The sequence below is a fragment of the Borostomias antarcticus genome (genome assembly GCF_949987555.1).
Source record: "Borostomias antarcticus genome assembly, contig: scaffold_92, whole genome shotgun sequence".
Classification (NCBI taxonomy): Eukaryota; Metazoa; Chordata; class Actinopteri; order Stomiiformes; family Stomiidae; genus Borostomias; species Borostomias antarcticus.
The window spans coordinates 549,013-573,513 of NW_028176159.1; the positions used below are offsets into that span (position 1 = coordinate 549,013).

General features: G+C 46.0%; 1 long non-coding RNA gene across 1 annotated transcript; it reads right to left on the reverse strand.

Moving 5' to 3' along the window:
* Positions 1–18,408: 18,408 nt before the first annotated feature.
* LOC311328756 lies at positions 18,409–19,554 on the reverse strand. The gene is made up of 3 exons (XR_014631240.1): positions 19,471–19,554; positions 19,269–19,349; positions 18,409–18,919 (listed from the first exon to the last, which is right to left on the reverse strand). It is a non-coding gene; the product is annotated as an uncharacterized lncRNA (long non-coding RNA).
* Positions 19,555–24,501: the final 4,947 nt, after the last annotated feature.

Genomic DNA, 24,501 nt, shown 5'->3' on the forward strand with positions numbered 1-24,501 from the left:
CTCAGCGCACCACGACGCCACATGCCTCCGCCCCCGAGGACGAGCCCATGCAGTTGGGCGGCGCACGGCTCTCCGAGGCTGAACGCACTCGCCGTGTGAGCGAGCGCCTCTGTTTCTACTGCGGTCAACCAGGTCATGGCCGTGCTTCCTGCCCCGCTCGGCCAAAAACCCAAGCCCACCAGTGAGAGTGGGTTCACCGGTGGGCTGTGCCCTGTCACCCACGCCCCCCATGGCCAAGCTAGCGCACGTGGGCTCTCTTTCCAATGGCTTCTCCTGTGTCGATGCCCAGGGGCGGATGCACCTCGACGTCTCCATCACTGTGAACCAACGGCCCATCTCAGTTCTCGCCCTTGTTGACTCAGGTGCCGACGACAATTTCATCGACGCAGAGCTAGTAATCCAGGCGGGTATTGCCACCCTCCCCAGAGAGCCCCCTGTTACCGTGCACGACCTTAGCGGTAGACTCCTAGCCAACATTACGCATGTCACCGAACCCTTGAGCGTGGTCATCTCTGGAAACCATCGCGAGTCCTTGTCCCTATTGGTCATCACGTCCCCCCAGAGTCCCATAGTGCTTGGCCATGCGTGGTTAAAACAACACAATCCCCATATCGACTGGTCCTCTAACCGAGTAGTCAGCTGGAGTTCCTTCTGCCTCAGTACCTGCCTCACATCTGCCCGTCCCCCAGCAGAGGGCGCTGTTGCCCCTATTGAGCCTCCTGACCTGTCCCAGGTGCCCCCCGTCTACCACGACCTTGGAGAGGCCTTCAGTAAGCAACGAGCTCTCTCCCTACCGCCTCATCGCCCCTATGACTGCTCCATAGAGCTCCTCCCTGGGGCCCCTCTGCCCTCAGGCCGTCTGTTCCACCTGTCACGTCCTGAGAGAGAGGCCATGGAAACTTACATCAGGGACTCTCTTGCTTCTGGCATCATCAGGCCATCGTCCTCTGCAGTAGGTGCCGGATTCTTCTTTGTCGGTAAGAAGGATGGTTCCTTACGACCCTGCATTGATTACCGGGCTCTGAACAGCATAACTGTTAAAAACAAGTATCCCCTGCCTCTCCTCGCTTCTGCCTTTGAGCCCCTCCAAGGCGCCACCGTCTTTTCTAAACTGGACCTCAGGAACGCCTACCATCTGGTTCGGATTACAGAAGGAGACGAGTGGAAGACTGCTTTTAACACCCCCCTTGGACATTTCGAGTATCTGGTGATGCCTTTTGGGTTGACCAATGCCCCTGCTGTTTTTCAGGCCCTAGTCAACGACGTCCTCCGGGATCTAATGAACCGTTCTGTCTTTGTCTACCTGGATGACATCCTTGTTTTTTCTCGTTCCCCGGAGGAGCATGTCAAGCACGTCAGGCAGGTTCTCCAAAGACTCCTGGAGAACCGGCTGTTTGTCAAGGCTGAAAAGTGTGAATTTCATGTCCGCTCAGTTCAGTTTCTGGGGTACATCATTGGAGAGGGTCAGGTGAAGGCTACCCCAGAGAAGATCAGGGCAGTGGTCGAGTGGCCCACCCCCACAACCAGAAAGGAGCTACAGAGGTTTCTTGGGTTTGCAAACTTTTACCGACGGTTTATCCGTGACTACAGCCGAGTTGCTTCCCCCATGATGGCCCTGACCTCTAGGACCACTCCCTTCTCCTGGACACCCGAGGCAGACGCTGCGTTCAGGGCCTTGAAAGCACTCTTCACCTCTGCCCCGGTGCTTACCCAACCAGACCCCTCACGTCAGTTCGTCGTGGAGGTTGACGCATCGGACACGGGAGTGGGGGCGGTCCTGTCACAGCGATCGGCCTCCAACGACAAGCTCCACCCCTGCACCTTCTTCTCTCGCCGCCTTGAACCGGCGGAACGCAATTACGACGTGGGGAACAAGGAGCTGCTCGCTGTCCAGCTGGCCCTGCAGGAATGGAGACATTGGTTGGAGGGGGCGGAACAACCGTTTATCGTGTGGACAGATCATAAAAACCTGGTTAACCTCCAGAACGCCAAGAGGCTAAACCCCAGGCAGGCCCGGTGGGCGCTGTTCTTCGGGTGCTTCCGGTTTACCATCACCTACCGGCCGGGGTCTCGCAACGTCAAGCGTGATGCGTTGTCACGCCAATTTGCTCCCCCGGAACCGAGTGCCGCAGAGCCTGACACGATCCTACCTCCCTCCTGTGTGGTGGGCGCGGTCACATGGGAGATCGAGGGCGTGGTCAGGGACGCCCAGAGGAGCCAACCGGACCCAGGTAACGGCCCCCCTAACCGACTGTTTGTGCCTGATCTAGTCCGTTCCCAGGTCATCCAGTGGGTCCACGCATCCCGGCTTGCCTGTCACCCAGGGGTCAACCGCACCCTGGCTCTGCTTAAGAAGCGTTTTTGGTTGCCCACCATGTCAGCTGACACCCGGGAATACATCCAGGCCTGCACAGTCTGTGCCCAGAGCAAGGCGTCGCACCAACCCTCCTCCGGTCTGCTACGCCCCCTGCCTGTTCCTGGCCGCCCTTGGAGCCACATCGGGCTGGACTTCGTGTGCGGGCTCCCTCTGTCCAATGGTAACACCACCATACTAACTATTATTGACCGGTTTTCTAAGGCCGCCCATTTTGTGCCCCTATCCAAGCTCCCCTCAGCTTCAGAGACCGCGGCTCTCCTGGTGACCCATGTGGTCCGGCTCCACGGCATTCCCGTGGACATTGTCTCGGACCGAGGACCCCAGTTTACGTCCCAAGTGTGGCGGGAGTTCTGCCGGGCTATTGGAGCCACCGTGAGCCTGTCCTCCGGCTACCACCCCCAGACTAACGGGCAGGCTGAACGGGCCAACCAGTTCCTTGGGAATGCGCTGCGCTGTGTCACCACTCGGAACCCGTCCGCCTGGAGCGACTACTTCTCCTGGGTTGAGTATGCTCAGAACTCCCTGTCCAATGCCTCCACTGGTCTGTCCCCTTTTGAATGCTCTCTAGGCTACCAGCCACCATTGTTCCCTGAGCAGGAGGGGGAACTCACCGTGCCCTCAGTCCAGAGCCACATCCGTCGCTGCCGCAGGGTGTGGAGAGAGACCCGAACCGCCCTGCTCCGCTCTGCCCACCGCAGCCGGCGTAACGCGGATCGCCACCGGGTCCCAGCTCCAGCTTACCAACCAGGTCAGAGTGTATGGTTATCCTCCAAGGACATCCCATTGCAAGCATCCTCCCGTAAGCTGACACCCCGGTACCTGGGCCCATACGTCATCGACAGCATAGTCAACCCCTCAGCGATCAGGCTCAAGTTGCCTCCCGCCATGAGGATACATCCGACCTTCCATGTGTCCCGTATCAAGCCTGCCTCTGTCAGCCCACTGTGTCCACCAGGAGACCCGCCACCACCGGTCCGGATCATCGATGACAACCTTGCCTGGACGGTACGGCGCTTGCTGAGGGTCCGTCGGCGGGGCCGGGGACTCCAGTATCTGGTGGACTGGGAGGGTTATGGGCCTGAGGAACGGAGTTGGGTTCCCCGCAGGTTCATTCTGGACCCAACTCTCATCCGGGATTTCCACCGTGACCATCCTGGCCAGCCAGGTCGGTCGCCAGGAGGCGCCCGTAGAGGGGGGGGGGGTCCTGTCACGGCACCGCCGCGTCAGCCTCGTCCACCTCCTCAGCCCCCTGACCCCGGCCCGAGCCCCGGTTCTGACGCTGGTCCCCAGCCTGTCCCTGTCTCTCCAGTGCCGGACTCCGTTTCCCCCAGCACCTCCCAGAGCCTGCAGCGGGAACTGCGGGCACGTCTGCGGTCACAAGCCAGACACGCCTACGATCCACACCTGCCGTGCGTCACCTTGATTGCCTCTCCTCCACACCTCAACGCACCTGGTCCTGATCAGCCAATCAACGCACCTGGTCCTGATCAGCCAATCGCCAGCAGGATAAGAAGCTGGTCCACACAGCCCTCTGTGCCAGATCGTTGACCAACCAACCTAGTGGGTACACGTCTCTAGCTCCCTGCCTCGTCTGTTTTTGAACCTTGCCTTACCCTGTTCTCCCTGTCCCAGTATCCAGTTCCTGCCTGACCCACGCCTGTACGATTACCCTGCTCCTGCCTGACCCACACCTGTACGATTACCACGCTCCTGCCTGACCCACACCTGTACGACAACCCCGCTCCTGCCTGACCATCGCCTGTACGACTACCACGCTCCTGCCTGACCATCGCCTGTACGACTACCACGCTCCTGCCTGACCATCGCCTGTACGACTACCACGCTCCTGCCTGACCATCGCCTGTACGACTACCACGTCCCCGCCTGACCCACGCCTGTCTACGGACCACGTTACTGCCTGCCTCTCCCCGGATCTCAATAAACGTGCCTACGGGCTTTCACCCCAATCGTGTCTGCTCTTGGGTCCTCCATCAAAACCCTAACACTGGGTATGAAATGCGCTATACAAATACAGCTTTGATTGATTGATTGATTGATACCACTTCATATCACAGCGAGCATATTGTAGCTATACAGCTCTTTACAACACAGGACAGTAGGTCTATACCTAGCTGTACAGCACTTTACAACATACAACAGTAGTCATATACCTTGTAGCACCCGATAATGTAATAATCAACCGATAATGTAATAACGCCTGATAATGTAATAAAGGTTTGACTTAAGTCCATCGAAAATGTAATAAAACCTGATAATGTAATAACTTAACCAATAATGTAATAAAATGTCCTGACTGATAATGTAATACCATTTTTCTGATAATGTAATACCTTATTACATTATTGGTCAAGTTATTACATTATCAGGTGGGTCTTTTTTTTCCAAAACTGGTAATGTAATACTTGACTGATAATGTAATAATTTAAAAAGTGAATGAATAATACTGTTAGGGTACTTTGTGGTATACTTTAGCGTACTTTGTGGTACTTGTGGTATAGTTTGGTGTGTCTCATGATACATTGCAGTATACTTTGGGGTGCTTTGAGGTACTTTGTGGTATACTTTGGGGTACTCTGTGGTATACTTTTCAGTACTTTGCAGTACTTTGTGGTATACTTTGGGGTACACAGCAATACTTTGCAGTACTCTGCAGTATACTTTGGGGTACTTTGAGGTACTCTGCGGAATACTTTGAGGTACTTTGTGGTGTGCTTTGGAGTACTTTGCGGTACTTAGTGGTATACTTTGGGGTACTTTGTAGTACTTTGCAGTACTTTGCAGTACTTTGTGGTATACTTTGGGGTACTTTGAGGTACTTTGCGGTACTCCGCGGAATACTTTGAGGTACTTTGTGGTGTGCTTTGGAGTACTTTGCGGTACTAAGTGGTATACTTTGGGGTACTTTGTAGTACTTTGCAGTACTTTGTGGTATACTTGGGGTACACAGCAATACTTTGCAGTACTCTGCAGTATACTTTGGGGTACTTTGAGGTACTTTGCGGTACTCTGCGGAATACTTTGAGGTACTTTGTGGTGTGCTTTGGAGTACTTTGTGGTACTTAGTGGTATACTTTGGGGTACTTTGTAGTACTTTGCAGTACTTTGCAGTAAACTTTGGGTACTTTGCAGTATACTTTGGGGTACTTTGTGGTATACATTGAGGTACTACTTTGCTGTATACTTTGGGGTACTTTGCTGTATACTTCGGGGTACTTTGGTATTTTGCAATATGTTGCAGTACTTTGCGCTTTACTTTGGAGTACTTTGCGGTACTTTGTGGTATACTTTGGAGTACTTTGAGGTACTTTGTGGTATACTTTGGAGTATTTTGAGGTACTTGGTGATTAGTAGGGCCCTTCAAAAAGGGGTTCAGTATTTTATCTTAACCTATATAGTAGGAGACAGGATTTAATTTAAGACATAGATTTAATAATATGAATTGAAAGCAAAGTGTATGAGGCAAATTATGTGAGGCTGCTGTTCATCAACTATAGTTAAGAGCTGCTATCCATTGACTATATTTCAGATTGCAATACCATACCAACTTCTTATTAGCATGAACTACCCTTTATCCTCACATGTCACCTACCTCTCCAGAGCACATGAGACAAATGGATGGAAGTGAGGTCTGAAGATGTGTTTATGGGGAAAACCAATGAGGTGCACACAATAACTGACATTCAGTGCCACATTGCCCGTTTGTTTATACAAACTTTTTATCATGTTATTCCAGTTTTTCGGATAGCCATAGATGTTTTAAAAATCATAATTGCACTAGCCTACACAGGCATTACATTAATGAGGACAGAATTAGTGAGGACAGAATTTAAGGTAGGCCTACTCTATAAATCCAGACAGTACCAGCACCTTCAGGCCAGATTTGTGAACAAGCCCATCCTGAAGCTAATCAAGGATGTCGAGACCAGACACCAGATTGATCTTGTAGATATGAATAGATGGAAAGTATGGTATGGCAAAGCCACATAAAGATATATTCTAATGGTGCCAGACATCTTCAGTAGATATTTCTGGCTTAAGCAGCTGACAGGGAAAGGTAGCAATGAAATAGCCAAACAAACAACCACATTTATATTAAACATGGTCCTCATACAGTAATCCAAAATGACCAAGGTGCTGAGGGAACTCATGCAGTAGCTTAAAGTAAAGATCAATGAAATTTCCCCTTATCATCCACAAAGTCAAAGAAAAGTAGAGAGTATGCATCGAATATTGCATAAAAATATGTTGTATGATCTAGGGAACTTAGAGGGTGAAGGAGTAAACATAGCATATTCAAGTCAAAGTTGTATCGGTAACATGCAACATACCCTGACAATGAGCAGTGATGTTTCCACTAGCTGCTAAATATGTACACTAGGCAAAGTAAAAAGGAGAAACGTACTATACACACCAAACATATAAATATGTAAACCAACTCCAAAATATAAAATATTTATTAATGGAATGAAATAAAATGAGCTGAGATGACATATGAAATTGGACAGTTCACCTAAATAGAGAAGTATACATATGGATCTAGAGAGAGTAAATGTATGTATATTCACGTTTATTTACAGAATGTAGATTTTTATAATCTAGCAGGTATAAATATACAGTGCTGTTGTGCAGAGTATAGTACTGAGTTAAGGACAGAGATGAGCAGAGTGTACTCATTCCGGATGTGGATGGTCTGAAGGTAGAAGCTTCTTCTGAGCCTCTGTGAGTTGATCTTCTTCAGTAGGCAGTACCTGAGCAGAGAGAAGAGGCTGTTGTCCGGGTGGCTGGGATGTTTCAACATTCTCCTGACCTTGGTCCTGCAGCGCCGTGTGATGTCCTGGAGGTGTGGGAGATATGTTCTGCTGACCAAACACTCTCTACAGTGACTTGTCCTGCATGATGTTGCTTCCATAGCATGTTGGTAGTGTTGATGTTCTCAGTCAGACACCATCTCAATCATGCTTATACAGGAATGTTTGTTGTCCATGTCTGGTGATCTGTACATCAATATACTGTACTTGTAAATACACTGTCTCCACAGGGGTCCTACTGCTGTTCAGGCAATTGGCCGCTCCTGCTTCCTGCTAGTCCACTAGAATCACTTTCATCTTCCTGCTTCCTGTTGTAGTCCACTAGCATCTCCATTATCTTACTGACGTTCAGGTGGAGGTTGTTGTCCTGACAACATTTAGTTTGGCATGCCACCTCCTCCAAGTAGGCCTTCTCATTATTGTTGGAGATCAGGCCTACCGCAGCTGTGTCATCAGTGAATTGATAATTGAGCTGGAATTGTAGGTAACTATGCAGTCGTGTTTGTACAGAGGATATGAAACAGCCCAGTGTTGAAGGTGAGAGGGTGACTTTCTCCAGTGTTTAGGGTGAGAGAAGATGATGCCCACTCTCGCCCCCTGAGGTCTGCCCGTCAGGAAGTTGAGGATCCACCTGTGCAGGAAGGGTTTAATCTCCAATCTCCATCCTGCGTTTGGAGATGAGTATGGGGAGTTATGGTATTGCAATCTGAAATATAGTCGATGGACAGCAGCCTCACATAATTTGCCTCATACACTTTGCTTTCAATTCATAGAATTAAATCAGTTCCTGTCTCCTACTATATAGTCTAAGATAAAATACTGAACCCCTTTTTGAAGGGCCCTACTAATCACTAAGTATCTCAAAATACTCCAAAGTATACCACAAAGTACTCCAAAGTATAGCGCAAAGTACTCCAAAGTATACAGCAAAGTACCCCAAAGTATACAGCAAAGTACCACAAAGTACCCCAAAGCATACTGAAAAGTACCTCTGTATACCACAAATTACCACACATTACTGCAAAGTATGGGTAAGTACCTCAATGTATACCACAAAGTACTTCAAAGTACTCCAAAGTATAACGCAAAGTACCCAAAGCTTACTGCAAAGTACTGCAGAGTACCGCAAAGTACTCCAAAGCAGACCACAAAGTACCTCAAAGTATTCCGCAAAGTACCGCAAAGTACTGCAAAGTACCCCAACGTTTACTGCAAACTACTGCAAAATATCAAAGTACCTCAAAGTACCCCAAAGTATACTGCAGAGTACTGCAAAATATTTGCTGTGTACCACAAAGTATACCACAAAGTACTGCAAAGTACTGCAAAGTATACCACAGAGTACCCCAAAGTATACCACAAGTACCACAAAGTACTCCAAAGCACACCACAAAGTACCTCAAAGTATTCCGCAGAGTACCACAAAGTACCTCAAAGTACCCCAAAGTATACTGCAGAGTACTGCAAAGTATTGCTGTGTACCCCAAAGTATACCACAAAGTACTGCAAAGTACTACAAAGTACCACAAAGTATACCACTAAGTACCGCAAAGTACTCCAAAGCACACCACAAAGTACCTCAAAGTATTCCGCAGAGTACCGCAAAGTACCTCAAAGTACCCCAAAGTATACTGCAGAGTACTGCAAAGTATTGCTGTGTACCCCAAAGTATACCACAAAGTACTGCAAAGTACTGCAAAGTATACCACAGAGTACCCCAAAGTATACCACAAAGTACCTCAAAGCACCCCAAAGTATACTGCAAAGTATCATGAGACACACCAAAGTATACCACAAGTACCACAGCGTACGCCAAAGTATACCACAAAGTACCCTAACAGTATTATTCATTCACTTTTTAAATTATTACATTATCAGTAAAGTATTACATTACCAGTTTTGAAAAAAAAAGACCCACCTGATAATGTAATAACTTGACCAATAATGTAATAAGGTATTACATTATCAGAAAAATGGTATTACATTATCAGTCAGGACATTTTATTACATTATTGGTTAAGTTATTACATTATCAGGTTTTATTACATTTTCGATTGACTTAAGTCAAACTTTTATTACATTATCAGGCGTTATTACATTATCGGTTGATTATTACATTATCGGGTGCTACATACCTACTGTAGCTACTGTATACAAGTACTTTACAATACAGCACAATAGACCTATACCTAGCAGCACATTAGGCCTATATTTAGATATACAGGACTTTCCAACACAGCACGGTAGGCCTAGCTGGATAACACTTTACCAAACAGAAACCAAAAGAATCAAGTATTATTATTATTATTATTATTATTATATTTATCTGCCCCAGTCTGACTGAAGTCCTATAAAGCAACTGGTTATTCACCAGATCACTGATGAAGAGGAGGTTCACCCAGGATCTCATATTACCCAGAGCCATCACTGCTAGTCCTCTAATCAACCAGTATCAACACATCATTTATATGACAACTTGGTTAAACAAAGCTCAGAGAGCAATATGTACTCTATTCTGTCTTCAATTGGGGGTGTTTTTGTCAAAGAATGAATACAGAATAATTGTAGAAAATTCTTACTCTAAAGTTTATCCCCATTATGGACTTACTTGTTTTCTCTAAGTCAGTGTGTCAGATCCAGAAGTCACTAGCTACTCTGATGAGGTGGAATGGATCACTGACTGTTTAAGTGTCTGCGTCACCAACGTCTACTATGACATCATAAAAGCAATGGGAGATGTAACGTGGCGAGGCGCCCTCTAGTGGTCTTGATAGGGGTGTGGAAGTGTTGGAGTCGGACTGATGAGTGCATTTTTGAAATAGGATATCTACATTAGGTAAACACGGGTGTAATTAATAAAAAGGCGAGGTTGCTGCGAGTGGTTGCTAAGCAAAGCGTTCACTAAGTGTAGTCACAAGCACCAACCCCCCTCTCCCCCCACCGGGACGGCTCCCTCTCTCCTCCCCGATAGGTAGATTTGGGTAGCGTTCTTTGAGCGCGAAGGACGACCGAGAGGCGAGATTAGCGTTCGTTCAAGTAATAATAAAAAAATGAGTCCCATTGCCATTGAATTGGTAGTAGCCTAGGCTATTTTGAGGTTGGTCATTTCTCCGAGTGAGAATTGTGAAGCGTGGCGAGTGAGCGTGAGAATAGGCTGCAATGCGTGTCTGAGACTTGGCAGCCCCGGGTTTCACTGATCTAGCGGTCAGTAAATTCGACCAAATTTCAAGAGGTGGACATCACTGGATTCATCTCGGCATACAGATAATTCAAGAGCAATTGACTCATGTTTACGAAGCACACCAACATAGTGCTCTGATCAGCTGCACTCTCCAGTGAAGTTCTCAAAACGCGACAGATGCCCAGATCCGTAGCCTAGATCTCATTGTATTACAGTAATTTAGCAGACGCGTTTATCCAAAGCAACCAGGCGCGCAGATTGGCTGGGGCAAGGGGGGGCATTGCCCCCCCTGGTGGCCAGATGCGCAAACTGTCTGCAACGCGTCCAAAACATGTATTCTAGAGACTGGGTTGCGACCGGATCAGAGAAATGCACTGAACGGCTCCTGCTTGCGTGAGAATTGATTGTGCTGATTCCTAATCCAGTTATGGGTGGATGGAAAACTTTCAACTGAATGTTCATATTGTTCTGATAATTTCGGCTATAGCAACATAAGAGTGGCAGCTTTGACAGCAACCCAAACATGAGCTAATCCCATAGCTGTAGGCCTACCATTGCTAGCCATGAACGAACTGTTGGATACTGCACATCTGTGCAACGTATCCATTGTCCAGTTGTCAAATCGATTATGCACGCACTATTATTCTTTTGGTGATTATTCTTTGATATAAATGCAGATAGGCTACATGTGAAGAGGCAATTGCTGGATTCTAATACGCTGTTTATAATGACACATCCCGACATTGAAGCATGAAAGGCGTAGCATACATTCCGTTTTAGTTTTTGGAAGAATTTATTGGAAAATATTGTTTGAAGTAGGCCTAGGCTATATTGAAACGAATTCCACATTTTTGTGCTAATGGACGGCGCAGCGGAGGCGCAGTTGAACGAAACGTGGATATTGGAAATAATAAGCACTATGTTTTTAAATGTTGTGGGTCAATCATGCAGCTGTAACAGAATATGCGCATTCCAATGTCCGTGCAGGGCACGTATTTTTACCACTATAATCCCTATTTGATGGGGGGGGGGGGGGGGGGGGGGGGCTGGGACTGACTGCCCCCCCTGATCAAAAAGTCAAACTGCGCGTATGAAAGCAACTAACAATAATTGCATTTAACGTAGGAAAAGCAGGCTACTTGCCGGAACTCACAAGTGCATCTCCTTTCTAAAACAAGTGCATAATCTAGTGCTGAAGGCAAAGTGCAAGAATAGCAATCTAAAATACAATAGAGGGATCTTTGTAGTTCTCTCTGTAAAATAACTACAACGTAGACCTTAATTAAAGAAAAAAAAAGTACCTTTGAGAAACCGCACATTATTGCGGCGGAATTTGATATTGTTAGTAGCCTAGTTTATGGCTTTGTCAATCCATTGATATCGATTTATAATTATTTCAAGTTTTTCTCCCTATGCAAAAGATGGGGCGGTTGTGTGAACCCAACCAGTAGAGAGCGTAGTTTTACGCTTTGGCTCCCTTGAACATAGATGGTGAAGTGGGCAATCTGGAGCGTACAGGGAACACAGTAGGCTAATGCTAATGATTTCTGTCACGGGCAGCATACACTGCATACCCTCAGTCCCTTAATAGGTCTTATTTCATTTCAACTTGGCTATTAACTTGATGGAGCATGTTACATTTGAGCAATATGATGATAATATGGCTAAAAGGTAGGCTACAATATGTCACAGTGCACTGGCTACTGCTATCATGTACAGTACTCCTACACATAGTAACTTCAGTTTTACAAGATGCCACAGTGCACTGGCTACTGCTATCAATACGATACAGTACAGTGCTCCTAAAATACCTATGTTATATACAGATGCCCTCAGCTGCAGGATCATCTCCTTTGATGATTTTACCTCTTTTGAATACCACGCTATTGTCTTAAAATGCCAGCCCCCAGTTCTGGCAGTAACCGTGTATAGGCCTCCTAAACAATGCCCTGCCTTCTCTAACGAATTTTCAGAACTCCTGTCCATTGTTACGGTTTCACCTCCACACACGCCCCCCTCCTCCGCCTCTCCACAACCCTCCACCTCTGTGCCTACCTCACACGCCCCCTGCAGCTCGGCACGGACACTGAGGGCTCTCCAACAACAGCTGAAATGAGTTGAGCTGATGGGCGAATGAGCTTATGGCCGGATCACTGCACACCTGCTGCCACCTTCTCATGAACCCCCTCTACCTACAAGAAGCCGGTTTCTCCAGCCATTCATCGCCAGATCTTCCCTAAGAAACGCCTGGCAAGTATCGTAGTTGTTAAACAAAGTATTTCTGCTTATATATATGTGTGTTTGTGTGCTCTCTGGACCACCGCACCCCAAGGCTTACTCGTCTCTCCGTGTTCCCTACAGAACGACCAGGTGTGCTGTGATCCGGCTTGCCTGCCCATCACTCTGCCCGCCACGCACTGCAGCTGCTCCAACCGGCCTCAACCTCCAGCCTGCCAGGCTCCCAACCTAAGCCATCCGGGCACTACCTTCCCTCCCAGCTCCAGCAATAAACGCCCTGCTGGGCAAAGAGCTTCCTGCCTCCTGTGTCGTGCACTTGAGCTCCGTAGCTAACTAGCCTTAACAGTCCATCATCCATACAAATTATGACACCCTTGATCTAGTGATTACTAAGGGCCTGACTATCACTGTCTCCTCTATTAGTGACCTCGCTCTCTCTGACCATTTCTGTATCTTCTTCACTGCATTGGTTCCTAAAGTCAAAAGTAGTACTAGCGCTTTATCAAGAAACGTTATCTTACCTCCGCAGTATCCGATAGTTTTAGAGAAATAATGATCACAAACAATTTATCTATTGATCTAGTGATTACTAAGGGCCTGACTATCACTGTCTCCTCTATTAGTGACCTGGCTCTCTCTGCACTGCAAAAAATGGTTTTCAAGAAAGTAAAAAAAGCCTTGTTTCTGGGAAATTTGTCTTATTTTTCGTCTAAAAAGAAAAATAATCTTGTCAAGCATGTTTTGGGTTAGAAAAATAATCGTATTTCAAGAAAATATCATCTTTTCTTAACAAGGTTTTTCTTAACAAGATATTCTAATATTGGGCTAGATTTAACCAGTAACAAGTAACTACAATGACTTGCATAATATCCCAGAAGAGGAAGAAGATAGTTTTTCCTTATTTTAAGAGTATGACCACTTGCACAAATTCTCAATTTAAGAATCAACTAGAAAAAAGCACCCTTCAGGCGTGTCAGTCTTTGCCCCCAACTCACCCTTGACCTATATTCCCCCTTACTCCAGCCCTCCCAATTGCCATGGCTTTTTTGCTTTATATGTGCCGTTTGGCTTGCTAGCAGCTGATGAAATAGTCAAATAAAATAAAATCAACCAAAGTTTGTTCATCTTTTTATTCATAAAAAATGTGAGTCCTTCATTCTTGAAGCTTAACCCATTCAAATACATTTTTATGTCAACAAGACTTCATTGAACCCATTGCTAGAGCCAAAGGGGGGCTAAACTTTGCAGTGTACAATTATTTTCCACAGTTTAAAAGTAAAATAAATAGTGACAAAATAAGTAAAATAAATTACTTTGGGAATCAAACAGGAAAAAAATCAACAATGGTGAACTCACTCAATTGTCACAATATTACAGTCATGTCACAACATAGATCTTCCCAAGATACAATTTACAGTGACAACAACAGTACAGAACCAAGCAGTAAAGTCCTAAAAACAATCTCTGGAAATAATGTATACTGCCATAAAAACCAAAAAGCTATCAGAAAAAGTCCCATCAAATTACTCACATAACGTATGACATCATAGATGGAGAACTCATGAAATCACACTGAAATCACAATAACCAAATAAAAGTTTTACTACAGGACGGTTGGTGCGCACGCACGCACGCACGCACGCACGCACGCACGCTCACACATACCAATGCACACACACGTCTGTATGGCTGCTGGTGACTGAACAGGTGCGACTCTCCTACTTCGAGCAGAAGCGGCTGGGCAATGACCACAGCGTGGTCTTATCCAAGGAGCTCTTCTGCCGACTGATAAGAAACTATGACTAATATGACTTCAATCAGGTGACTTCAATCATAACCCCAGAGCAACGCCGGTCAGCTGCAGTCAGCACCCCAGAGCAACGCCGGTCAGCTGCAACCAGCACCCCAGAGCAACGCCGGTCAGCTGCAGTCAGCCCCCCAGAGCAACGCCGGTCAGCTGCAACCAGCACCCCAGAGCAACGCCAGTCAGCTGCAGTCAGCCCCCCAGAGCAACGCCGGTCAGCTGCAGTCAGCCCCCCAGAGCAACGCCGGTCAGCTGCAACCAGCACCCCAGAGCAACGCCGGTCAGCTGCAACCAGCACCCCAGAGCAACGCCGGTCAGCTGCAACCAGCACCCCAGAGCAACGCCGGTCAGCTGCAACCAGCACCCCAGAGCAACGCCGGACATTTGCAGTCAGCAGCCTAGATAAATACTGGTTATCTGCAGTCAGCACCCCAGAGCAACGCCGGTCAGCTGAAGACAGCAGTCCAGAGCAACGCCGGTCAGCTGAAGACAGCAGTCCAGAGCTTGCACAAGCTCTGGAGATCAAAAATTGCACAAGCACAGGACGGTCGTGCCTCTAAAAAATGGTTTTGTACTACAGGACCGTCGAGCCTCTCAAAACTTGCACCTCCGTCTGAAATGACAAACGGGTCAAGCTTCTAAAAATTGTACTACAGGACGGTCGGTCAAGCCTCAAAAATATTGCACAAGCACAGGACGGTCGTGCCTCTAAAAAATTGTTTTGTACTACAGGACCGTTGAGCCTCTGAAAAATTGTACTACAGGACCGTCAAGCCTCTCAGAAATTGTACTACAGGACCGTCGAGCCTCTCAAAACTTGCAACTCCATCTGAAATGACAAACGGGTCAAGCTTCTCAAAATTATACTACAGGACGGTCAGTCAAGCCTCAAAAATATTGCAGAAGCACAGGACGGTCGTGCCTCTAAAAAATTGTACTACAGGACGGTCAAGCTTCAAAAGAACCGTCGAGCTTCAAAAATTATTCTACAGGAGCCTCTCAAATTATTCTACAGGACGGTCGAGCCTAGAAAAAAGCATAGAGAAATTGCACAAACACAAGACGGTCGTGCCTCTAAAAAAATGTTTTGTACTACCGTCGAGCCTCTGAAAAATTGTACTACAGGACCGTCAAGCCTCTCAAAAATTGTACTACAGGACCGTCGAGCCTCTCAAAATTTGCAACTCTGTCTGAAATGACAAACGGGTCATGCTTCTAAAAATTGTACTACAGGACGGTCAGTCAAGCCTCAAAAAAAATTGCACAAGCACAGGACGGTCATGCCTCTAAAAAATTGTTTTGTACTACAGGACCGTCGAGCCTCTGAAAAATTGTACTACAAGACCGTCAAGCCGCTCAAAATTTGTACTACAGGACCGTCAAGCCTCTCAAAACTTGCAACTCCGTCTGAAATGACAAACTGGTCAAGCTTCTAAAAATTATACTACAGGACGGTCAGTCAAGCCTCAAAAATATTGCAGAAGCACAGGACGGTCATGCCTCTAAAAAATTGTACTACAGGACGGTCAAGCTTCAAAAGAACCGTCGAGCTTCAAAAATTATTCTACAGGAGCCTCTCAAATTATTCTACAGGACGGTCGAGCCTAGAAAAAAGCATAGAGAAATTGCACAAACACAAGACGGTCGTGCCTCTAAAAAAATGTTTTGTACTACCGTCGAGCCTCTGAAAAATTGTACTACAGGACCGTCAAGCCTCTCAAAAATTGTACTACAGGACCGTCGAGCCTCTCAAAATTTGCAACTCTGTCTGAAATGACAAACGGGTCATGCTTCTAAAAATTGTACTACAGGACGGTCAGTCAAGCCTCAAAAAAAATTGCACAAGCACAGGACGGTCATGCCTCTAAAAAATTGTTTTGTACTACAGGACCGTCGAGCCTCTGAAAAATTGTACTACAAGACCGTCAAGCCGCTCAAAATTTGTACTACAGGACCGTCAAGCCTCTCAAAACTTGCAACTCCGTCTGAAATGACAAACTGGTCAAGCTTCTAAAAATTATACTACAGGACGGTCAGTCAAGCCTCAAAAATATTGCAGAAGCACAGGACGGTCATGCCTCTAAAAAATTGTACTACAGGACGGTCAAGCTTCAAAAGAACCGTCGAGCTTCAAAAATTATTCTACAGGAGCCTCTCAAATTATTCTACAGGACGGTCGAGCCTAGAAAAAAGCATAGAGAAATTGCACACACAAGACGGTCGTGCCTCTAAAAAATTGTTTTGTACTACCGTACTACAGGACCGTCAAGCCTCTCAAATTGCAACTCCGTCTGAAATGACAAACAGGACGCGTGTTTGAAATACACTACATGAAATATTGTACCTTTTACAATACATCAGATGAGGCATTGTGTAGCCCAATCACATCTCCAAGGTAATATTTCATAGGGACATATTCAACATGCTTGTGAGTAAAACTGTAATATGGAGTGTAATCAACAAGGTTATCGGCAGATATCAGTTCAGTTGCTTGTGCCATGCTTGGAATCTCTATTTTAAATGCCATGTAATCTCTATCATAACAAATAGTATTGTGCTGCTGTAACTCAAAGCAATATGATGACGAATTTATCACATAAATATTTCTCACCAGTCCAAATTCAGGTAAATTATTAGAGTTAACAGTACCCACAAGTAATGACTTATCCCGTATATATTTGTTGCCATTTAGATTAATCCATTTAGTAGTTACTGCATTGTTTACTTCGTCATGTCCAAGGAAGGCCCTCATTTTTTCTTTTAAGTATGTCCTGTTGCATATTTCTGATGTTGGTCCCAATGTACACTCACTGTCAAAAAGGGGGTGTTCTGAACTATTTACATTCTGACAACATTCATACATCTGACTATGCCTTATTAAAGACTTGCAAAAATTAATATTTAAGGCCCATTGTTTGAAAAAGCAATGTTTTGATTCGAATCTCATGCGCATATGACGGACCATTGGTCCCAGCAGTTTAATTTGGGAGGCAGCATGAATCAAATAGTGTTGTTTGGGGGTGATGTTGTTCCCTGGGAAAAGGTTCTTCACATGCTTTAAATGCTGTTCAATGAGTGCTTTCAATTTGTTAATAGTCTGTAAACCAATAACAGGAGCAAACAAAATTTGAACAATCTCTATGAGTTCAAGAATGATTGTATAGTACTCGCTACCTTTAACTTTATCAATCAGAAATGGCAGTATTTTTAGTAGAACAATCATTTGACCTGAGGACTGCTTCAACTTATTATCACTGGGAGCTAGTGTGCTGTAGGCTATAGGGCTTGGTTTATCTCTAACGTCAAGTGGAGAGTAGGGGAATCCAACTAATGCAGTATTGACAGCATCCAAGTCTAGTTGTCCTAAAAGAACTAAATGTTTTATGACACACTTTACTTCCAATGGAGCAATGCCCTCAAGAATTATATGCATCATATCTTGGGGTGTTTGTTGGATCAAGTTAAAGGCCGGGAATTCTACCAGTTTGCTCCTTCTGTTGATGCCAAAGGTAGTTTTTAAGCTGTTTCTGAGATACTCTGTCTTGGCCTTCTCAATGTCACTACACTGCCGTAGATGTCGCTCTATTGTCCTTTCCTCAAAATTATCCTCAACAAAATGCATCTGCATGTCCTCAAATAAACATTCACACTGCCGGCATTTACTGTAAGCAAATCCAACACCCTCTTTAAAACCACAAAGCTCATGCTGAGCTAAAGTGTCTCCACATATGGAAACTAATGCTCCAAATATTTCACGTTCACCGTTCCCAATTTGAATTTTAACACCGTCATATAGCATTAAAAGGTCCTCATGCAATCTTCTCAAAATTCCATCAACTCCACATTCAGAAAGCTCGCTCTTCTTTGCAATGGCTAGTAGGCGAATCGCAGCTAGTTTTGATCTATATTTAGGATCAATGTTTCCCAATGTATAATAAAACTATCAACTTATTCTTGGAAGCATGAGACCCAAGTGGGTTGCAAATTTCAATGTCATCTGAGTAAAGGATTATCTGTAAAGCAGAGGGCCTGGCAGAAAATAAAGGGTGTGATTTCATGAGTTCTCCATCTATGATGTCATATAAATACCCAAGTCTGTATGCCTGTGGCGCATCTATCATTGCTAATACTTTGGGATGAGATAATAACTGTTCCAAACTTCTGATCAGAGGTACATAATGAAAACATTTGGGTTTGGTAGAGAGAACTCTTTTTGTCCCTTTTTATACCAAGCAGGCAGTATACCCAACAGTAACCTCCTCTGACTCTACAAAATTGAAATTCTCCTTAATCACACAGTCCCGCCTGTACGTTGTCGAAACAGAAGCAAATGGATCCTCAATCCGGTCAAACACAGCCATAGCCTCCTTTTCAAGGTCAAGGTCACTTCCTCTATGTTGCTGGAATACTGTCTGTACCTGACTCCTCAGATTAGTCACCAACAGAGCTTGGTACTGCTGCATTGCCGCCACGACATCATTCACACCACTCTGAAAAAAGGTCAGAAAGGACAAATTACAGTCAGAAACTATATACTGGGCTCTTTAATAAATTAGCCCCTTTAGTACCCATCCCTAGATGGCACTGACACGGCAGGCCAATCAGGGCCGTCGCTGGCAGAACAAAGGAGAAGCAGCGTGCGGTAATGTTAATGTTAGTAGAGTAAATACTGTACAGTCGTAACTGCCGTTGCAGAAATTAGAATGCAGAAGCCCAAGACCAAATAAATAAGAACAAGAGTATGCAAGCAGAGTTTCTCCGCGCAAAATACATTTTCGCCATTTCGCAATACCAACATCGCGCTGTCGCGGCTGGTAACAATCTTGCATGAAGACAAACCTGTGAAAGATGGTGTTTTTCTCTAGCAGTCAGCACAATCACAGTAGCCTGTCTAGTCAGAAGATCATGGCAGGAGTCATACTTAAAACAAAAAAAAATCATTATCAGGAGTGTTGTGCAGTTAATCAAGTAATATGTTATAGCTCATTTAACACACTATTCAGTATTGCATGTTATTGTGTGCTGAAGAAACTAGGCTTACCTCTGTGCACGATGCAGAGGAGCCATCTGCAGGCTCGCTTGGAAAATCCAGGATAGTACCCCCAACAGTCCGGGATGGAGCAAGGTGCTGTAGAGAGGGAAGGGTGTCATCCTCGAAGCCAGAGTGCACAGTAGGGTCAAAAGCACCATGGCTGGAGTCATCCTTTACAAAAAGAAACATTGATATCAGAAGGGTGTGTGCACTTAAGTAACATTTTATAACAAATTGAACACACTATTCAGTTTGAGTATTGCATATTATTGTGTGCTGAAGAAACTAGGCTTACCTTAGATGTTCACAATGTAGAGGGGCCACCTGCAGGCTCACTTGGAAAATCCATGATAGTACCAACAGTCCGGGATGGAGCGTGGTGCTGTAGAGAGGGAACGGTGTCATCGAAGCCTGAGTACAATGACACAGTAGTGTCAAAAGCACCAACATGCTCTGCTTCAGTTGATTGCACTCTGCTCTCCACCGTTGCATCCTCCGTTGGTTGGTCCCTGTCAGTGGTGGAATTAGATGAGATTCAACTTTGTCATTGTACAGTACAAGTACTGCCCCTCTCAAGATGAAAAAGCCCAAACCCAAGGCTGTGGCTTGGCTAAATGAGACCACCAGAGCAGAGAGAAGAGCATGGAGACAGGCTGAGCAGAGGTGGAAGAAAGATGGCCTGCAGGTCTCTCTCGAAATACTGAGACAGACAGAAGAGCTACCACAGGGTGGTTAAAGCAGAGAGAGCCAAGTACTTTGCTAGTCTAATTGCAAATGCTCCAAACTCCAGAATTTTATTCAGAACCATCAATTCTGTTGTTTGCCCTCCTACTACTGCTATCCAGGATGCATCCCCTACAAAGTGTGATGAGTTTCTGTACTTTTTCTCAGAAAAGGTCGACAACATCAGAAGAAACATCCCACCCTCCACCCGGGACCTAGCTGTTACTCTGAGATGCTCATCCACCTTCTCCGTGTTCAGCTCCATCTCCCTCTCATCCCTCTCCAAGATGGCCGCCGCTTTGAGACCAGCCACGTCCCCTCAGGACCCCATCCCTGCCCCCCTCCTTAAGGAGGTTTTTGAGGCAGTTGGTCCTCACATCCTGTCCATCATCAACTGCTCCCTGGCCACAGGTATCGTTCCATCATGCCTAAAAGAAGCGGTGGTCCAGCCCCTTCTTAAGAAAGCCAGCCTAGATCCCACTATCCCCAGCAACTACAGACCCATCTCAAAATTACCATTTCTGTCAAAGCTGTTAGAAAAGGCTGTCCTCAGTCAGCTGCAGCCTTATCTCCAACACAACAACATACTGGAGAAATTCCAGTCCAGATTTAGGGCCGGCCACAGCACCGTGTCTGCCCTCTTGAAGGTGTTAAACGACCTACTCCTCATCGTTGACTCAGGGAAATGTGCTGCACTGGTTCTCCTGGATCTCAGTGCAGCATTTGATACTATAGATCACACCATCCTCCTCGACCGCCTCCACCAACACAGCCCTGTCCTGGTTCAAGTCCTACCTCAACAACAGGACCTTTTCAGTGAATATAGCCAACCATTCATCCTGCCGTGTCAACCTCACCTGCGGGGTCCCTCAGGGCTCAATACTGGGTCCCATCCTTTTCTCAATCTACATGCTGTCCCTCAGCCAAGTCATTCATCGCCATAAGATTTCCTTCCATTGCTACGCAGACGATACTCAAATCTATCTTCCACTCAGGGCAGACGATCCCTCTGGGCTGGACTGTCTGAAGGACTGCTTGCGGGACATAAAGGAGTGGATGTCACAAAACTTCCTGCAGCTCAATGACACCAAGAGTGAAATCCTTCTGATCGGCAACCCCACCTTGATCAGTCAGATCAGAAATAATCTAGGAAGCTTGTCCACCCTTGAAAAATCCCACGTCAGAAACCTTGGGGTCATATTTGACACAGACCTCAAGTTTGACAAGCAAGTGAGATCTGTGGTGCAATCCTGTTTTTTCCAACTGCGCACAGTATCCAAAATCAAGTCCTTCCTCTCCTCCAGCGACCTACGGAGGGTCGTACTAATGCTCATCTTCTCCAGACTGGACTATTGTAATGCCCTCTATGCCGGGGTCACCGACAAGACCATCTACAGCATGCAGCTAGTCCAAAATGCCGCTGCCAGGCTGGTGACAGGCACTAAGATGAGGGAACACATTTCTCCTGTCCTCTCCTCCCTTCACTGGCTCCCTGTGAAGCGCAGAGTGAAATTCAAGATACTTACATATGTCTTCAAAGCCCTCAATGGTCTCGCCCTTACATCAAAGATCTCATTGACCAACCTACCAACTTCAGGCCTGGTCGCCAGCTCAGATCTGACAACCAGATGACCCTGAAGGTCCCACGGTCAAAACTTGTCACAAAGGGAGACCGTGCATTCTCTGTGATGGCACCTGGGCTATGGAACAAGCTTCCTCTGAACATCAAGTCCGCCACCACCCTGGACTCTTTTAGAGCACAGCTTAAAACTCACCTCTTTGTTACAGATGATCTATAATTTATGTCCTTGTCTTGTGTCTTAAATGTAGTTTCATTTTGTGTCTCTGCAGTCCATTGTTTTTGTTTGTCTCTTTTTTGTACCCGGGCTGCGCCCCGGGCTGATGTAACAGTTGGTTGGGGGGCGCATTATAAATAAAAATAACATAACATAACAAGTACAGTACAACAAAAGGAAGTTTGGCATCTAACCAGAGTGCAAACATAACAGTAAAGTGCAATGAGAACTCCCTCGAGACCAGGGGCGGATGAAGTAAACATATAGCCAGCTAGCTACCTAGCTTGCCAACTAACGTCGTTTTTCAAGCCAGCCAGCTAGCTAACTGGTGGTTAGCTACCAGTATATTCACCGTCTGCTATACTGTCAGAATCAGCTAATGTTAGCTAGGTAACGTTAACTAGTTAACTTTGCCAGTAGGCTGAATCTGACAGAAGCAGACGGTACAGATATTGGTAAAGTTATAGCAGCTAGCCACCAGTTAGCTAGCTGGCTGGCTGGCTGGCTTGAAAAACAACGTTAGTTGGCAAGCTAGGTAGCTAGCTGGCTATATCTTTCCTTCATCCGCCCGAATCACGTAACGTTAGGTGACCTGCTATTTTCACAATCCGCATTAACATTAATGTTAGCTCCCTCACCTCTGATTCTCGGCCGCATGTGCTGTCCTATATGTCCACCGGTGATTAGCAGATGTAGCATCATGTTCCCTTGTAGCAGGTGTCGTCCTCCGTGGTCTACTCCTCCGTGGTCTACTCCTCCGTGGTCTACTCCTCCGTGGTCTACTTCTGCGAGTGGCAAGGTGTTCGGAGTGGGTTCTTCTGCGAGTGGCAAGGTGTTCGGAGTGGGTTCTTCTGCGAGTGGCAAGGTGTTCGGAGTGGGTTCTTCTGCGAGTGGCAAGGTGTTCGGAGTGGGTTCTTCTGCGAGTGGCAAGGTGTTCGGAGTGGGTTCTTCTGCGAGTGGCAAGGTGTTCGGAGTGGGTTCTTCTGCGAGTGGCAAGGTGTTCGGAGTGGGTTCTTCGCACGTGGTACCAAAGTGAGTTATAGATTCGATACTCTTTCGTCCATCAATTCCACAAAGAACGCGAAAATCTGGACTATGACTATGCGCAGTATTTATATGACTTAATAAAGCGTTCAGGGTAAGAGACACAAACACAAAGCAAATAACACAACACCAAATCATGTTGCTTTTTTCTCGCAGCTTAACATAACCTTCTGCGGCACTTCTTCTTCTTCACTGGCGCGCCGTTGGCACCTGCATGGGTGCGTCTATTTGACCTTGCCTTTATTCACAGATGGCAATACCAACTTTAGGTGCAGAGGCTACCGCCGCCTACGGTTTATTTTCGTGTCAGACCATACCAACAATCTGACACATAATATATATATTTTTTTTTAATTTAATTGTATATATTTATTTAGCGTGTAACCGCGGCGACGCCCCCCCCCCGAATGGTATAATCCAATCTGTTTGATTGGCGGGGACGCCATTTTCATTCTTCAGCGCTAAAACGGTTACTGGACCTGCCCAAACGCACACGCTGCAGCAACTGCGATCTGAAGGCTGGTAGTTTGTGGACGTCCGATATGGATCAACTGGACGATGTATCAGTTGGCACGCTCAGGGGTAAGTTATATGTATTTGTATTATCGTTAATAGCTAGTTATGCCATGTTTTTCTCGTCGTCAGCGGGTTCAACTTGAAGTTAGTGGTGGAGGGCTGACGTGATGTTAGCTAGCCAACCAAGCTAACGTCAGCTTGGCTAATTGGTGGTGGGGAGAGGGGTCCTCTTATGGACCAACAGTAATGTAAAAAGGCATTGAAATAATTCACGCTTATCTAGAAATAAGGCTTTAATTCGTAGTAAATTGTCATAACATTAGCTAAACAGATTAGAACCACGAGCCGTGGGGTTTCAGGGAAGCTGAAATGTGCTAGGCCTGCTAGTCGGAAAAGCATTGCATCATGTTCTGCGTTGTGCCAATGTGACATTTTCCCTGTTCCACAGAGCACGTTCACCTTTGAATAAATTCACCTAAAAAAATAACCAATTCAACTTTTATGTGGGAGAACGTGCGTCAGCCATTGAGAATAGAACCACGACTTTTTTCTCTCACTTAAAACCTGGTACTCAGCAGTAAGATATAGCGGGAAACCCAGACACCATTTTCTGAGCGCATGCACTCCGTGATCGACAGACAGCAAACAGAACATTCTGGATTCATGAGCTTAGTTTAATAAAATAATCTCATCACTGTATATTGTATTCGAAAGTCAATTGGCCTGCTCTGTCAATACCTTGGCTTAGACATTGGTAGGCCTGGATTTTTATCTAGACTCCCCTGTTATGTCTTTCTAACCAGAAAACATGACAATAGGCTCTGTGCACCAGCTCCACTACTTCCTGAAAGTCACTTGGCCTCTTTATTTCCTGTCCTATATGATTGGATTAAGTGATTAATCAGGTGTGCGGCAGACCCAGCGCACACCTGATTAATCACTTAATCCAATCATATAGGAC